The sequence below is a fragment of the Dromiciops gliroides genome, chromosome 4 (assembly GCF_019393635.1).
Source record: "Dromiciops gliroides isolate mDroGli1 chromosome 4, mDroGli1.pri, whole genome shotgun sequence".
Taxonomy (NCBI): domain Eukaryota; kingdom Metazoa; phylum Chordata; class Mammalia; order Microbiotheria; family Microbiotheriidae; genus Dromiciops; species Dromiciops gliroides.
The window spans coordinates 109,530,991-109,549,519 of record NC_057864.1 but is presented as its reverse complement, the minus strand read 5'-3'; the positions used below and the strand labels follow the sequence as shown (position 1 = coordinate 109,549,519).

At 42.0% G+C, this 18,529-nt stretch overlaps 1 protein-coding gene across 1 annotated transcript in view; it reads left to right on the top strand.

Annotated features, from left to right (window-relative positions):
* LAMB3 (laminin subunit beta 3) overlaps positions 1-18,529 on the top strand; it is a 95,843-nt gene that overhangs the window by 37,858 nt on the left and 39,456 nt on the right. The gene's annotated exons all lie outside the window — the stretch shown is intronic.

Sequence of the window (18,529 nt, the reverse complement as noted above, 5' to 3'; positions counted from 1 at the left end):
TGACTCCAGGGCCGGTGCTCTATCCACTGCGCCATCTAGCTGCCCTTGTAATATATAATTAATATAATTTATTTGATTATATTATACAACATTATTTTTCATCATATGATAATTTGCTAATTTAATTATTGAACCCCTACTATGTATATGACAAGTATTGTGGAAGACATGAGAGTGCTGCCCTCTGTGTGCTTACAAGCTAGTGGACTGAGTTAAGATATACATTGCTGAAACAGTTACGATGTGTCTTCTGCTGCTTGTAACTCTCTGCTAGGCAGTCTTTTTTGAACTCCTGGGAGATACAGCAGATTCATGTTCACATATATAGTTCCTGCCCTCAAGACATTTAGTCATAGGATTATAGATTTAGATCAGGAAGGTACCTTACAGATCATGTAGTCTAACATTCTCATTTTACAGATAAGGTTACTGAAGCTTAGGGAGGTTCAGTGACTTGTCCAAGGTCACACATAGGAAAAAAACTAGCAAGGATGAGATCTACACCTAGGTTCCTGGACTCCAAATTCATCGCACTATATCACACTGTCAGCTCTCTATTGTTCCCTCCTTCACAAGTACAGCTGATACTATGGAACTACCATTGGTAGGGTGTCTACTTTGAGTTGTGTTCCAAGCACAGTTACCCATGGTCTCTTAGCCAGTAATTCCGAGCAAATATTTGTGAGAATGGCTGGCAGGAGATTGGTAGTATATCCTGAGGCCATGACACAGAGTTTTCCCTTTGTGGGAAGCTAACCTGCTCATATTGGAGGAGATGGAATAAAAAAAAAATTAAAAAAACCAACCAAACAAACAACAACAAAACCCCAAACCCTCATCTTTGTCTTACTAATGTTGTAATATAATTTAAAAAAAAATCCCTGACCTAATCTATCATCTAGGAGGAGGGGCAAATAATAATTCACCTTTCTATAATACCTTAAGGTTTGTAAAATGCTTTCCTTACAACATAGACATAGGTTATATAATACAAGTACATTTATCTTCATTTTTCAGATCAGGAAACTGAGCTCTCAGTGGTTATAATTAGTCTAGTAATCATCCAAGTCAGGATTTGGACTTGTTTTTCTAGCTCCAAGTTCAGTGCTTTTTCTTCTGTACCACACTGCTTTTCAAGACAAGCAAGCAAGTCTCTCTGTGGAAAGAAAATAAATGATAATAATTTCAGATTAGGAAAGGGAAAGAAGTGGGGCTTCTCTTAGTGAAGTGGAAAACAAGGTGGAACAATTCAATTCGATAAACATTTATCAAGCACATAATAATAATAATAGCTAAATCCACTGTTGGTGGAGTTGTGAATGAATTCAACCATTCTGGGGAGCAATTTGGAATTATGCCCAAAGGGCTATAAAACTGTGCATGCCCTTTGATCCAGCAATATTGCTGATAGTTTTATATCCCAAAGACATCCTAAAAAGAGAAAAAGACCTATTTGTACACAAATACTTAAAGCAGCTCTTTTTGTGGTGGATAAGAAATGGAAATCAAAGGGATGCCCATCTATTGGAGAATGGCTAAACAAGCTGTGGTATATGATTGTGATGGAATATTATTGTGCTATAAGAAATGACAAATAGGACAATTTCAGAAAGTCCTGGAAAGACTTATATGAACTGATGCATAGTGAAGTGAGCAGAACCAGGAGAATGTTGTTCACAGTAACAGCAATATTGTTCAGTGAAGAACTGTGAATGACAACTATTCTCAGCAATACAATGATCCAAGACAGTCCCAAAGGACCAATGGTGAAACATACTATCCATCTCCAAAGAAAGAAATGATATTGATGGAACACAGACTGAAGCATGCTAATTTTCACTTTCACTTTTTTATTCGTTTTCTTATACAAAATGACTAATACACTAATGTTTTACATAATTGCACATGTATAACCTATATCTGTTCACTGCCTGAAGGAGGAGTGTGGGGAGGGAGGGAAGGAGGGATAGATTTTGGAATTCAAAATTTTAAATAAAAATGTTTATTATAATAAGAAATAATAGCTAGCATTTCTATAGCACCTATTATGTACTCAGCACTGTGCTAAGCACTGTGCTAAGCACTTTACAAATATTATATCATTTGATCTTCACAACAACTCTGTGAGGTAGGTGCTATTATTATCCTCATTTTCCAGTTGAAGAAGCTGGGGCAAACAAAAGTTCAGTGACTTGCCCAGGTTCACATAGCTAAATAAGTGTCTGAGGCTAGATTTGAACACAATTCTTGTTGACTCCAGGTCCAGTGCTCTATACATTGCACCATATAGTTTAACCACCTTTTTGTAAACAGATGAGGAAGCTAAGTGACTTGCCTAGGGCCACTTAGCTGATAAGTTTTCCTGATTCCAGGTCCAACACTGTCCAGTGAACCACCTAGTGGTGCCTAGTGCAACCTAGGTCTACTATATGCACCACCCTATGTGAGGTTCCAAGGTCACATTTTAGCTTGGTCCAGCAGAAAGAGTTCTAGGTTCAAATAGTGAGTGGCTCTATTGCTTTCTACCTATGTGACCTTGGGCAAGTCACTTAACTCTTTCTGTGTCTCAGTTTCCTCATCTGTAAATGAAGAGGTTGAACAAGATTACCTCATGAGGTCCTTTCCAATTCTAAATCTGCTCATACAGTTAAGTAAATACAAAATATCTTCAAAAGGTAGGCAGTACTAACAACTGGGCGATTGGTAAGGTTTCTTGTAGGAGGTGGCAGCTGCTATGTTTTGAAGGAAGATAGAGATTTCTGGAAGCAGAAGGAAGGCTTTTTGGAAGTTGTTTTCTGATATTTGTACTTGCGTATTTTCTCCTATGATGCTCACAGAATTATTTTGCCTATTGTTTTAGTCTTTTCCCATTGCCTTCTCCCAACTAGAATAGATACTGAGCTCTTAATTTAATTAGTTGGAGACATTCAATGGCCACTGTCCATCTCTACCTATTGGTCCTTTGGCCATTTCCATGCACCCTTAACATAGTCAAGGACAGGGAGAGGAGGAGGAGGAGCCCAAACCAATTGACCTTGTTCCCTTGCCAGAGTACTGGTGGGAGGTCCAATGAGGTTGTTGCCCAAAACGAGGACTTAGATCTTCTCTGGATTTCTGTTATACAAGAGATCATAGATTTAGAGCAGGAAGGTTATCCTGTCTAACTCACTCATTTTACAGAGTAGGAAACTGAGGTACAGAGAACAGCACATGATTAACAAGGATTCCAAACCTGGATCATCTGACCCTACGTCTTGTATTCTTCATACTATTCATATTAGACTCTTTAGCATCCCTAGGACCAAGCCTTATAGATGTCTACACATCCAATTGCTTCTCATGACCCTTGGGAACATCCTAGTTATTTTTAATCACAGACACCACCCTTCGCCTTCTGGCTAGTGATTTTGAAAGAACACATTTGGCCCCGGGGGAAGTTGGGGGCAAGTCTCTGGGAAGTTAGCTGGCTGTAGCAGGCATCAGGCATTTTTCTTTAGGGAGCAGATTACTTCATACGGATCAAGGAATTCATTCAGTGGGTCTGGCTTTCTAGGCAAAGCAGAGCTGCTTTCCCCTTCCCCCACCATCCTCCAGGCAACAGCCTCTCCAGTCCTCCCACTGCCACTTGAGAATTGTGTGAGACTCAAGGAAGTTGTTGCCTTTTGGTCCTCCTTATTTTGGCTGCCCCACTCGGGGAGCCAGAAGGAAGGGGTGAGGAAATAGGAAGAGGTCAAAGATCCTGTAGGCCTGTGAGGTATTCTTCCCTTTCTTCCCCTTTCCCTCATCCCCTCCTGTTCTCTCTGAAGCCTTTTGCTTCACACCCAGACTACCCTCTGACTCTGATAACTGGCCAAAGAAGTTGCCCTCTGCCTACATTGCCTCCAAATTGCCCCCTTGGGAGACAAACTTAGTATTTGCAAGAGGAAATTCTTGACTTTTATAACTAGGGGAATGACTAAATCTCAACTCTTTCCTTGTGTGGCTGAGAGACATTGATTTTATTTACCACAGTGAACATGGGGGAAATAGGTGGTCTGTGGCATGTAGTAGAAAGGGCATACTGGAGTTAGAATCAGAAAACCTCATCTTGGGTCCAAACGCTGCCCATTTCTTAGCTCTATGACTTTGAGTGAGTCGCTTCCTCTCTTTGAGACTCAGTTTCCTTGTCAACAAAATGAGGTCAGACAATTCGATCTAAGATCTCTTCCAGATCTAACTTTCTATGATTCTTTCTCAAGACGTTATTGGGGTCTACCTTTTCTTTTTCTTTTCTTTCTTTTTTTTTTTTTTGTGGGGCAATGAGGGTTAAGTGACTTGCCCAGGGTCACACAGCTAGTAAGTGTCAAGTGTCTGAAGCCGAATTTGAACTCAAGCCGGTGATTTATCCATTAGCTGTCCCCAGGGCCTACCTTTTCTTTCTTTCTTTCTTTCTTTTTAAATTCTGAATTTTATTTTCCACAATATATGTAAAAATAACATTTTAACATCAATTTTTTAAAAACTTTGTGTTCCAACTTCTCTTCCCCCCTCCATTCCCACCCCCTACCCACAAGAACTCAATCAATTCAAAATAAGTTATACATGAGTAGTCATGGAAAAGTTCCCATATTAGCTAGTTCTACCTTTTCGACTAATTTTCTTTGTGACCCTGGATAAGTGCCTTAGCTTTTCTGCGTCTTGGCTTCCTTTCTATAAATGAAGGACCCAGAGCAGGTCAGGTGTTCTTAAACCGGGGCCCATGAACTTGGTTTTTTGCTTTTTTGCTTTTTTTAAATTGATAACTGCATTTTACAAAACTGATTTTCATTGTAATCCTCTGTATTTTATTTTGTGTATTTAAAAACACGATTCTTAGAAGGGGTCCAAAGGCTTCATTGTATTGCTAAAGGTGACTTCCCTTCCCTTCCCTTCCCTTCCCTTCCCTTCCCTTCCCTTCCCTTCCCTTCCCTTCCCTTCCCTTCCCTTCCCTTCCCTTCCCTTCCCTTCCCTTCCCTTCCCTTCCCTTCCCTTCCCTTCCCTTCCCTTCCCTTCCCTTCCCTTCCCTTCCCTTCCCTTCCCTTCCCTTCCCTTCCCTTCCCTTCCCTTCCCTTCCCTTCCCTTCCCTTCCCTTCCCTTCCCTTCCCTTCCCTTCCCTTCCCTTCCCTTCCCTTCCCTTCCCTTCCCTTCCCTTCCCTTCCCTTCCCTTCCCTTCCCTTCCCTTCCCTTCCCTTCCCTTCCCTTCCCTTCCCTTCCCTTCCCTTCCCTTCCCTTCCCTTCCCTTCCCTTCCCTTCCCTTCCCTTCCCTTCCCTTCCCTTCCCTTCCCTTCCCTTCCCTTCCCTTCCCTTCCCTTCCCTTCCCTTCCCTTCCCTTCCCTTCCCTTCCCTTCCCTTCCCTTCCCTTCCCTTCCCTTCCCTTCCCTTCCCTTCCCTTCCCTTCCCTTCCCTTCCCTTCCCTTCCCTTCCCTTCCCTTCCCTTCCCTTCCCTTCCCTTCCCTTCCCTTCCCTTCCCTTCCCTTCCCTTCCCTTCCCTTCCCTTCCCTACCCCTGCCTTGCCATCCTTTTCCTCCCACCCTCCATGACTGAATGTTATCTAGGGCCCACTTTGAATAGGGCCAATCTTGGAAACAGAAACATGGCCCTCTGCAGACTTCCCCCTTAACCCTGCATAGGCCATTCTTGATGTTTTTTCAGCAACTCTGGGGCTGTATGTTGTGGAAAGCCACGTACTCTGACATCTAAGTCCTCTGCTCCAGCTCCAGTTTCAGACTTTAGGCTTTTACTAAGTTTGAAATAAGAGAATTGGGGTGATGTAGTGGGGCTTCAGAGTCCAAAGATTCGTTATTATATCTCAGTGGGAGGAGATGAAACCCTCAGGGAAGGGGAGGCCAGTACTAATGATAGTACTGAATGACACCTGTCAGAGGATAAGGGTGTCTCAGAAATTAATTTTGTGGTATCCTTTCCTATGCCTTTAGTCAAAATCTCTGCAAAATGTCCTGATATTTATTTTTGCATTAAAAAATAAACTTAGTATCTCAAGCCCAGTGTAAAATTGCTAAGCATTACTGGTGCTGCTCATTCTTCTTCTCCTTGGTGGAGGGGTGTGCAGAATAAAGCAAGCAAGAAAAGAGATGTCTCTCTGGGTGACTCTACTTCTGTGTACCCTGGGTGTGTGTGTGAGGAATGGTTGCACTCTAGGGAGACAGTAGCCTCAGGAGTTGGACTTCCCATAGCTCCAAATTCTCTGAATGCTAGATCTGGCATGCCGTCTCCCAGCAGCCTCTACTTTTCCTGGCAGATCTATGCTGATTAAAAACCCATCAGGGGCGGCTAGGTGGCGCAGTGGATAAAGCACCGGCCCTGGATTCAGGAGTACCTGAGTTCAAATCCGGCCTCAGACACTTGACACTTACTAGCTGTGTGACCCTGGGCAAGTCACTTAACCCCCATTGCCCCGCAAAAAAAAAAAAAAAACAACAAAAAAAACCACCAAAAAAAAACCCCATCAGTCTGTAATCTCAATGGAGAATTTGCCTCTGTGGGTCTTGGTTCATGTTGCAAGACCTCCACTCTCTTGGGTGCTGTCTATCCTTGGTTGTCTGTAGCAGTCTGGGTTTGGGGCCAGTCTATTTCAAGCCAAATTACCCAGGCAGCTGCAATTCCCACAAGGCATAGCTCTTGGGCATTCACCCAATCTTAGTTCATTGTTTTCTCCTTGTCCCCTTCAAGGCCACAAGGATCAAGGAACCTTTGAAGCAACTTTCCTAAAGCTATGACAACGGCTGAGTTTGTTTTCAATATCCTCCTCTTCCCCCTCCACTCTATTTTCTCTCCCCCTCACCCCCCCCCCCCCCCCCCCCGCACCAGCATCCCCTTAGGATTTTAGATTTAAAGTAGAAAGGACTCTTAGAGGTATTGAGTTCCTCATTTTTCAGATGAGCAGACTGAGGCCTAGACAAAGGAAGTGACTTGCCCTGGGGTCACATAGCCAGAAAGTACCTAGGGTGGAAGTCAAACCTATATCTTCCAGACTCCAAATTCAGAGCTTCACCCACTATGCTATGCAGCCTCATGGTGTCTGGAAGTTCAATCCAATCCAAAAGATATTTCATGTGTATATATATGTGTGTGTGTGTACACACACACACACACACACACATATATATATATACATATATACACATATATATACATATACACACACACACACACACACACACACACACACACACACATATATATATATAAGTTAGCTACAGACAGCCAAGGATAGACAGTGCCAGGAGGGCGGAGGTCTTGCAACATGAACCAAGACCCACAGAGGCAAATTCTTCATTTATGTATATGTTTATGTATATAGGTATAGATACATATACACAATACATATATGTACATATGCACATGTATATTCTATATATACATATATAAATACATGATCATATATATTTTATTTTCCCCCAATTACTTGTTAAACAGGTTTTTAAAAATTCTATTTATTTATTTATGCGGGGCAATGAGGGTTAAATGACTTGCCCAGGGTCACACAGCTAGTGTTATGTGTCTGAGGTCGGATTTGAACTCAGGTCCTCTTGAATCCAGGGCTGGTGCTTTATCCACTGCACCACCTAGCTGACCCCAACAGTTTTTTAAAACTAAAAAAGTTTTGAGTTTCAAATTCTATCCCTTTTTTTCTTCTTTTCTCCCTCCCTGAGATGGTAAGCAATTAGATCTAGGTTATACATGTGCAATCATATAAAGCATTTCCATATTAATAATTTTGTATAAGAAGACTCAAATAAAAGAAAAAGAATGAAAGTGAAAAATAACATGTTTCAGTCTGCGTTAATCTTTCTCTGGAGGAGGATAGTATGCCTCATCATTAGTCTTGTGGGATTGTCTTGGATGGTTTGTTTGCTGAGGATAAGTCATTCACAGTTTTTCATTGAACAATATTGCTGTTGCCATGCACAATGTTCTACTGGTTCTGCTCACTTCACTATATATCAATTCATATAAGTCTTTCAAGGTTTTTCTGAAAGCATCCTGTTTTTCATTTCTTATGGCACACTAATATTTCATTACAATCATACATAACAACTTGTTTAGCTGTTCCTTAATTGATGAACATCCCTTTTGATGTCCAGTTCTTAGCCACTACAAAAAGAGTTGCTATAGTTTTGTACAAATAGGTCCTTCCCCCCTTCTTTTTTGTGTCTTTGGGATATAAAACTACCTGTGGTATTGCTGGATCAAAGGGTATGTCCTGTTTTATAGCCCTTTGGGCATAGTTCCAAATTGCTCTCCAGAATGGTTGGATCAGTTCACAACTCCACAAATAGTGTATCACTGTTCCAGTTTTCCCATTTCCCTCCAACATCCATCATTTTCCTTTTCTGTCATATTAGGCCATCCCAACAGATATTTCTTAAGTGTTTGTGTTCAAGGCCCAAGGATGCACTAGTTCATCTACAGTGGGTGGCATCTTTCCCTCGTCTGTCCTTCTTGAATTATAACCATGTTTCAACTTTTTCTATTTTCCTCCTCGCTATCATTTACCCCATCCCTTTAAGACCTTGTTTTTGCTTTAAGGTAATAGCTAGTTAAGGTGATAAAATGACTCTAATGGATTGTTATTTGGGTTCAATATTCTAGCAGTCCCTTTCCTTTCCCAAAATAGTGGTGCATTTATTCATTCATTTATTCATTTGTTCACGTACTTTTTCTTAAAAGATTTCTGAGAAGACAATTTCCATCTTTCTTGTCTTATCTATTATCTGGTACATCATCCCTCAGTTAGCCCCTCTTAGGTCATCAATTTCCTTTTGAAGTTGAGGGACTGAGGATGCTCAGCCTAGAGAAGACTAAGCGAGGGCAGGATAGATGCCTTCAAATAATTGACTAGATTTGTTCTGCTTGATCCCAGAGTGTAGAACTAGAAGCAATGGGTGGGTAAGTTCTGGATAATTATATCTTTCTTATAATTTTTCTGTTTCTTCTATGTCTGCATTTTTTTGTTTTCTTTTTTCGGGGCAATGAAGGTTAAGTGACTTGCCCAAGGTCACACAGCTAGTAAGTGTCAAGTATCTGAGGTTGGATTTGAACTCAGGTCCTCCTGAATCCAGGGCCGGTGCTTTATTCACTACGACACCTAGCTGCCCCCCCCCCATTTCTGCATCTTTCTAACAATTACAGCTAATTAAAAGTGGAGTGGGATGGATTAGGAGGCCATTGTTCCCTACTCACCAGAGATTTTGAAACACAAACTGTATGATTAGGAGAGGGATGTGTGTGTGTGTGTGTGTGTGTGTGTGTGTGTGTGTGTAAGGGGGCTGTTATTCAGAGGTGGATCTGGCTATATGGGCTCTGAGGTCCTTCTCACTATGAGATTCTCTGGTTTAGGCCCTGTCATACGCAGGACTGGTATGAGCTACATGCACAACTCTCCTCTGGGGACCAGGACAAGGTCCTAGAGAACTTGCTCAGATAATTTTTGCTCCATAAAGTGCCTCTTTAACCATGCTGTGTTTCTTCTCCCAGTGCTGTGTTTTGTGGTGAAGGGAACTTAATTATCCATTTGCTTTAACAGCCTGAGGCAGGGATTCTGAGCAGGCTAATTAGATGGTGTGTAAATAAAACAGCTGTCCTTTCCCTTTATCTCCAGGAAGCAGGCTGACAGACAGGGACTGTGGATCTCAAAGTACTCTAGAATTTGAACAGAATTCCATTTAATTCAATAAATATTCACTAATTACCTATACTAGGTATTTATGCATATTTGTGTTTATAGAAGGATACAAAGTTTAAATAAGCCCTCATGTTGCTTAGTGTCTTAGTGGGAGGAGACTCATGTGTGAAGCTTACTGAGTGCTTCCCTATGGGTACACCCAATGTGTACCAGATGGCAACCCATCCATACTTTCTTGCCCAGAGGGAATTTTGTCCATGTCTTTCCAGTAACCTTCCATAGAGAATTATCCTTATGGTGGAAAGGAGGACTTTTCCTAGGTTTAAGAACCACACACATAACATTAATATAAAACAACGCATGATAATGTTCAATTGTTTTAGTCGTGTCTGTGTCTGACTCTTCGAGAACCCATCTGGGGCTTTCTTGGCAAAGATACTGAAGTGGTTTGCCAATTCCTTCTTCAGCTCATTTTACAGATGAAGAACTGAGGCAAAGGCAGTTAAGGGTCACACAGTTAGTGTCTGAGGCCAGATTTGAACTCAGGTACTCCGACCACTGGGCCACCTAGCTACATTATTCAGTTACCACTGAAGATTTTTTGTTTTTCCAGAGGAATTACATGACCATATCTATCTATAGGAAAGATAGTTCAGGCAGTTATGACAGATGGATTGAAGAGGACAAGGAATGAAGATAGAAAGACCCTATTGGGAGCCTATTGCAGTTATTTTTCAGTTATTTAGGCTGGAGGTAGTAAAGTCCCATGGGCAGCAAGGTAGTGCAGTGGATAGAGTGTTGGGCCTGGAGTCAGGAACACTAAGTTCAAATCTAGCCTTCGACACTTACTAACTGTGTAACCCTGGGCAAGTCAATTAACCCCAATTGCCTCAACTTCCTCATCTGTAAAATGAAGGAAATGACACAACAATATAGTATCTGCCAAGAAAACCCCAAACAGGGTAATGAAGAGTCAGACATAACAAAAAACAACTGAATAATGAAGTCCCATACCAGGAAGGGAGAAGTGGGATTAGGGAAGAGAGGAAGAATCTGATGAAGTAGAATTATAGAGGCAGAATCGATAGGACTCAACAAATGTTTAAATGTAAGAAATGAAATAAAAAGCCAAATGTAATGCCAAGGTTTATAGTACATGAGAACCTGGAAGAATGGTGGGGCCAGAAACAGAAATAGATAAGTCAAAAGAAGAAACATTTAAGGGGGAAAGATATAAGCTTGACTTTAGATGTGATGAGAGGTTTGAGGTGCTGAATAGACATCTAGATGGGAGGTAGTGCGACACAATTGAAAGAATGCTGCATATGGAATCAGAAATCCTGGGTTCAAATCCCGGCCATACTCCTGTGACTTTGGGTAAATCACTACCTCTCTACATAACCTCTAAGCTTCCTTTCACCTCTGTATCTGTGCTCCTGTGTATATCTTTTTTTTTTTTAGTGCGGCAATTGGGGTTAAGTGACTTGCCCAGGGTCACATAGCTAGTAAGTGTTAAGTGTCTGAGGCCAGATTTGAACTCAGATACTCCTGACTCCAGGGCCGGTGCTCTATCCACTGCTCCACCTAGCTGCCCCCTCCTGTGTATATCTTGAAGGAAGTTGGACGTATAGTTCTAGAGTTTTATAAGAGAAATTGAAGATGATAATTAACAATTTGGGAATCATGTGTGTCGAGTTGATCGCTTTAGTCACTGGAGTGATTGATTACCAAGAACAGAGATTGAAAAATTAAAAGCTCAAGATCGGAACCTTGGAGAATACCCACCTTCAGTGTTTGGAGAAAAATGAGGAAGAAATAGTAAATGAGACACAAAAGGAACAGTTAGAGAATTAGGAGGTTAGACAGGGAAGTTTGGTGTCAGAGGCCAAGGGAGGGGAAAATATTCAGGAGGAAGTTCAAAAGTACCAAATCCTACAGAAAAGTCAAGTAGGATGAAATCTAAAAAAAAAAAATCATTGAAACTGACTAGCAGGAGTTTGTTAGTGTCCTTTGAGCGAGATGTTTCTGAAGGGTTTTGGGGCAGCACTCATTTCCAGAGTCTGAGGTTGTGAGGAAATAAAGTCAGTACATATACCAAGTTTTGGAAAAAAAGGCCTTTTTTATTACGAGCTTAACAAATACAAATGATTCTAATACATAGAGGACAAAGAAGATAATGGCATATGAAACTATGAACTTATATGATTTTAGTTTTAAATGGTTTATATTAAATTTAACATGGTAGTAACTAAATGCTCCTGATTGTCTGTGGCTCTAAAGGGGCCAACAAAGGGACATTTTCTACCCCTTTGTGCATTTAAAAAAATGTGTCACTGACACTTTTTTCCTTTCTTTTTCCTCTTTCTTTGTCATTACCACTGCTTGCCAATAGCCTGCCTAACAGTCAAATCAACAGGTGTCGGAATCTGAAAATGTATGTTCATGGACAACTTTTTCTAGAAGTTTGGCTGTTTAGGGGATGAAAGGAAAAGACCAGAAGCTAGATCAGGTAAAAGAGTCAATGAAGGACTTTTAAAGAACAGCCGTGATCTAATCTTGCCTTCTTCTTCTCTTCCCTTCTCCTTCTTACTCAATGAGATGATACCTTCATTCCAGAGCAGGTGGTTATTTATAGTGTGACTTGCAGAGAATATAGCCTGTCCAAAAATATTCTATTTCCCCCTCCACCCCCCCCCCCAATCCCATCTCTCATCTCTTGCTGAATGTCCTGAAGTCCTCAACATTAGAAATGGATTTGTTAGTTTTAGGGTATTATATTTCTCCAGAAATGTCTTGTTAAAAATAGGAACACCCAAGGAAAGGTAATACATGACATCCCAAATGTTTTAGTGCAGTTTTAAGCCCTAGTAAGTTCAAAAGTAGACTTGCTAAAAAACAAAAACAAAAAGCAAAACCCAAAACACCCCAAATCCTACAAAACTATCATTTGAAAGTTTAGCTGTTTAAATTTACTTTACATTTATTTAACTTTGTCAATTTGAAAGATAAATTTTTCATCTTAATTCTAATAAGATATCAACTTGTCATTATGCATTGCATGTATGACAGTTTACGGATAACAGTTTCTCAGACCAATAAATTAGTGGAGAAGGTTCTTTTGCTTGGCCACCTCAGTCACCTCATCTAGCTTCCTAGGATTTTTTCATATGGAATCACATCAAAGCCGTCACTTATGCACAAAAAGTTTATTGTTTTGGATAATCTTGAGGCTAGAATTACAAATACAATCCTATCAGTCGTTTAACACCAACGACTGATGAAGATTTTGCAAGTTCAAGAATTGACCAGGGCAATGTTTATAGCACAAAACATTGGTTATGTTGAAGTATAATAAAAACATATCAGTATTTGAAATTTTTAAATAATTAACCTTTCAAATGTTTTTTGTACGTTTTTAGCATGTATACTTTATACTGTCACTAATACACTAAGTATATACTATACTATTATACTGTCACATATACTAAGGCTTTGGGGACACCTTATATCGTCATCATCTTCTTCTTCATTGCTAGCATTCACATGGTACTTACTGCCAGGTGGCAGTTAGGTGGCACAGTGGAGAGAGGGTCAGGCCTAGAGTCAGGAAGATTCATCTTCCTGAGTTCAAATCCAGCTTCAAACGTTTACTAGCTCTGTGGCCCTGGACAAGTCACTTCATTCTGTTTGTCTCAGTTTCCTCATCTGTAAAATTAGCTGGAAAAGGAAATGGCAAACCACTCCAGTATCTTTGCCAAGAAAATCCCACATGAGGTCACAGAGTTGGACATGACTGGAATGAATCAGCAATAACAATGTGCCAGGTACAGTGCTTTAGAAACATTTCATTTGATCCTCACAACAACTCTATCAAATAGGTGCTGCACCATTTTATAGTTGAAGAAACTGAGGCAAACAGGAGTAATCAGTCTTTTTATAGTCTAGTAAGGATTAATTTAACAAACTAACTTGCTGTCACTTTAGAAAGGTTGCTCAGAATAAAGAACACATGATAGATAAGTTTTGCTATTAGCTAAGGGAAGATCATTTTGAAGAACAGGTGTTACACTTGAAGGATAGCCCTGGCTGGTGGTGCAAAATCAGGAAAAATGTCAAGTATTGGGAGGTGGGGAGTTCAAATCACAAACCCAACTCTTCTTCCTGATAGGTCAGCCAAGGGACTCTGAAGGACCATTTTCAATTCTTTTCCAGTTACTGTTGTTCTGGACCCTTGGTTGTTTGGTCTTCTCTGTGCCTCTGACAGAACCCTCGTGGGTTACAGTGGTGCAATGGAAAGAACACCATACTAGTAAGTCAGAAGGTCTGGATTTGAGTGAGTCCCTGTTCAAGTCTGCCATTTACCAGGAGTGTGGCTTTAAGCAAGTCACCCTACTTTTCTGAGCCTCAGTTTCCTCCCCTGTAAAATGAGTTTGGACTAGATGAATTCTAAGATCCCTCCTCGTTCTAATCCCATTGAATCCCACAAACATTTATTCAGTGAACTGTTTCCACCTCCCCTTTGTCTCCCCAGTGCCCAGGACAATGTTGTAAGCACTTAGTAAATGCTGCTTAAATCACTGAATGATTTGCACGGTGCTAGGTGCTGGAGATACAGAGATAGAATGATAAAGAGTTCCTACCCTCACACTCGTTTACCTAATCATCTTCATCTTACATTCTCCTGGGAAAATCCAGCATTACTATGATTCTGTGTGGTCCTCGAGGCCACACTCTGGGTCACCCTAAAAGGCCTCGTAATCAATCCTTGCAGATTTTTCAAGACAAGCATTAGAGATCTCTCTCTCTCTCTCTCTCTCTCTCTCTCTCTCTCTCTCTCTCTCTCTCTCTCTCTCTCTCCCCTTTTTCCTCTGTCTGGACTGGGAGGTAGGACTTCAGGCTTCAGAGCAGAAGAGTCCTGCCAGCCCTGGGGCCTGTGATTCTAGGGTTACTCCCCACTGCTTGTATGTCTGTCTGAGTGCTAACCAGCACTCCAGCTAGCCCCAGAATGTGAGCTCCCTGAGAGCTGAGAGGGAAGAGGGTAGAGAGTGGTGTTGAGACAAGGGCTTATTCAGATATTTAACTGTCTTTGAAAGGAAGAAGTTAAATTGGAAAGCACATTCTGATAATGCTGCTGCTGTTGTTTTTTAGAAGTAAAATAGCGTTGGAATCCATTCTGAGCTGCTGCATGATGTTATTGTAATATTAATTCTAAACTGCAGGTGTGAACTCCCTCCCTTTTCAGGGACATTCTTTCTTTATCCAGGACACCTCTCCTGAAATGCCATACTCTCTTCTTTTTCTTCCTCCCTTCTCTCTCCCCCCCCCCCCAGCAAGGATCTGGTCCATCGAGTCCTCCATTTTTATCTTTTTTGGGGGGAGGTAATGAGGGTTAAGTGACTTACCCAGGGTCACACAGCTAGTAAGTGTCAAGTGTCTGAGGTCAGATTTGAACTCAGGTCCTCCTGAATCCAGGCCCTCCCCCTCTCCATTTTTATCTTAATTATTTTGCCATATTGACAAGAATGCCTGAGACTCCCATTGTTGGGATTGGGATGGGGGAAGGAAGATCACAAAATATTGGAACTGCTAGAGATCTTATAAAGAATCTGATTCTAGCCCTACTCTTCATTTGATGGATGGAGATCTTGAGGGTAGGAGCCCATGTTCTGTTTCTATAAGGACTGAACGTCTTTAAAGCCTGCTCTCAGTTCTTTTCTGCCTCAGGACACTAACATAATAGATAAGTATATCTATTTTTCCACTGCCCTTTCTGTGAATAGATCAGAGGTTCTTAACTTGGAGTCCACAGATCCCCAATGTGTTTGTGGGTAGATTTCATGGGGTCTCTGAACTCACATAGGGAAAAAAATGGCATTTGTTTTTACTAAACTCTAACTCCAACTTAGCATTTTCTTCTATTATGAATGTAGGCAGCAAAGCACTATTCTGAGAAGGGTGTCCATAGATTTCACCAGATTGCAAAGGGGTCCATGACTCACAAAAAAACCGTTAAGAACCCCTGGGATAGAGGCTGTTAATAACCTGGGTCACTAGCTTGTCTTCAGGAGTGGGTGAGGCTAAGCACAATGAGAAGCTGCTTCCCTTGACTTTTCCTAGTGCAGTCTAGGGCTTAACATTAAGTATGAAAGAACCAATTCTCCATTGGGCATTTTTCTTCATTTCCTCAGCCCTCTCTTCTCCCCAGCTCCTGCTGTGGGCTTGGTAGCTGGCCAGCCCTCCCAGCTTCCAGAAAGCTCCTAGGTGAGGGAGCAGCTAGGGCCCTTCCAACTGGAGACCAGCTCAAGGCCAAACTGGCTCTGGGCCTCTGGGTGTGAAATCGATAATAACCATGTGCCTGTGAAAGGCATGGGGGGTGGGGTGGGGGCACTGTAGCCCTGCCAGGAAGGGAGCCAGCCAACGGGACCTCAGAGGAGGGAGGCATCTGCAGTATGCTAAGGGACACTTTCCATTTCAGAGGCCTGGAGGAGGGGTGGAGGAAGGAACACGCTTGCACGTAACACATAGAGAACTGGCACACAATAAGTAGAGTTACGTGTACATTTTTCCCGTAATGAATGCAGCAACATTGATTGAAAGATTTGTGTTAGATATGTACCTACCCAAATATCCAATCCTGCTCCTCTGGCCCTATGACCTGGAGCAAACATAAATTCTCTGGACCTCAGTTTCCTTATGTCAAAAATGAGGGGGTTAAATCTAATGGCCTATAAGGTCTTACCCTAGTGGGACAGCTAGGTGGCATGATGGAGGGCCCTGGAGTCAGGAAGACCCTCAGACACTTCCTAGCTGTGTGACCCCGGGTGTGTCACTTAACCCTGTTTGTCTCAGTTTCCTAATCTGTCAAATGAATTGCAGAAGGAAATGGCAAACTACTATCTTTTCCAAGAAAACCCCAAATGGGGCCATGAAGAGTCAGATGCAACTGAACAATAACAAAAAAAGGTCTTATCCAGGTCTGAATCTATGATTCAACGAATAGAAATCAACCAGAGAGAGAAACAGAGGCAGGGAGAGAGCCAAGCATGTTGGTTTCACATGAACCAATGTTCCCAAGTGAGTCTATTTTGGGGCCTCTAACCAGTTATCCAATTATCAACCATAGCTACTTAAAATACCAGTCCCAAGCCTGTTAGCTCAGGTCTCTCTCCAAAGGCTTAAGTAACCCCTTCTCATCTCTGTTACTATGTTAAGAGGTGCATAGTCTGTGATATCTTTGGGTTATCTGATCTGTCCAGGAACGTGTCTGGGGTGCATGTGAAGGGAACGTGTGAAGGGTGTGGGGTTCCCCCTTTCTGTCATTCAAAACCTCTCTGGGCTGAAGATTCTTCATCTCCAAAATGAATGATGTGTGTGAGTGCGGTGGGGTAGGGCAGAGACTGGGTTGGACTAGATGGCCCCTTCCAATTCTAAATCTATGATTTTAGATTCTTACGTTTATCCTGATGGGAAGATGCAGGGTGAACTTACCTGGAGGCAGGGTGCTGGCTATAGAGTGCTGGACCTGGAGTGAGGAAGACCTAATTTCAAATCCAGCTGCAGATACTAGCTGTGTGACCCTGGGCAAGTCACTTAACCTCTATCTGCCTCAGTTTCCTCATATGTAAAATGGGGATGATAGTAGCACCACCCCCTCCCAGGATTGTTCTGAGGAGAACATAAATGTTTGTAAAGTCCTTTGTAAACCTTAAAGTGCTGTGTCAGTGCTATTATTATTAAGTTAGAAGAGCAGACGGTTTTATTGCTTCAGAGCTAGTGTCTTAGGCTTATGTAAGGTAGGGGTTGGGATGGAGAACTAGCCATCTGACCTCTATGTGGTATAGAGGCTTTGCTCAGCCTTGGCCCATCGCTGAAGAATTTCTTTCCCTATATTCAGTTTCACTCCCTTTGCCTCCCTAAAAAGGGAATTTCAACATTCTCTCTCCCCCCCCATAGTGTTCCACCCCCACTCCACCCCACCCTCCACCCCCCTTCATAGACCAGGGAAACCAAGAGCTTCTGGCATCCCATTTGGCAAGGGGAGATGCCAGGGCCTGCTGCCAGCTCTGAGAGTACCAGAGGGGAGAGGTTCTGTTGACAGGCAGTGGGAGGGGCAGCTGGATCTCATCTTTCATCATGTCTTTGTTCAGTGAGGATGGGGGTTGGAGGCAGTAGAGTTCCCTTCTCCAACCCTAACCCCTTTTGGCTGGGTAGGGTAGGGTGAAAGGAGGCCTCCAAAATAGAATCTGGATTGGGAACAATTTCCAGCTCAAATCCTTACTTTGCCTGGTGGGGGTTATTTTAAATGCTCAGGTATGTTTAGAAGCTGACACATTCTAAGTCGCTTTGGTAACTGGGCTGCCTTGGCCACGAGCAGGCTTGTCTTACCAACATATTCCCTGTGCATTTCATCCTTTATGTTCTTATGATCTGTGATTTCATTGGATGAGGTGCCTCTTCTAGATCACCCCTTTTACCAATATGTTGGAAAGAATTCATCACCAGATGGCCAGTCGAGTATAACAGAGTGATTAAGTGCTTAACAAAGGAGCACGACAAAGAAGCAGGCCAGGCCTGCCTACATATATGTATACATGTATATTGTATGCACTTATATTCACACATATCATACACACATGTATGTATATGCTAGCTATAATTGAATGGGAGTAATAAGGGGAACTACCAATTTGGAAGGGTTGTCTTAAGGATCAAATGTGATCATGTAAAAACCATATGAATGACAGCTAATTAAAATGATGATACCTTTCCTCTTCTCTTTTCTCCCCCACCCCATCTCTTTGTGTTAGGCATAAGGCAGGACCCGCTGCTTTCCCTTTTCCAGACTGTTTGAACTCTTCACTCCCT